Source organism: Nicotiana tomentosiformis, chromosome 6, assembly GCF_000390325.3.
Source record: "Nicotiana tomentosiformis chromosome 6, ASM39032v3, whole genome shotgun sequence".
Classification (NCBI taxonomy): Eukaryota; Viridiplantae; Streptophyta; class Magnoliopsida; order Solanales; family Solanaceae; genus Nicotiana; species Nicotiana tomentosiformis.
In genome coordinates, this window is record NC_090817.1 from 13,602,208 (window position 1) to 13,602,526 (window position 319).

The window sequence follows — 319 nt, forward strand, 5'->3', positions numbered from 1 at the left end:
ATATCGAATTAGCCTCACCCTTGGACTCGACTACGTCCTAACCTACAACTCTAATGCTCGACCTCCACACTGTCCTATCAAGGGTCATGTCCTCGAAAATCTGCAGCAACGCCATGTCCTGTCTAATCACTTCTCTACAATACTTCTTATGTCGTCCTCTACCTCTTCCCGTCCCTGCCAGGGCCAAACTATCGCACCTCCTCACCATAGCATCAGGGATCCTCCTCCGTACGTGCCCAAATCATCTGAGCCTCGCTTTCTGCATCTTGTCATCCATAGGAGCCACTTCCACCTTCTCCCGAATAACTTCATTCTTAAT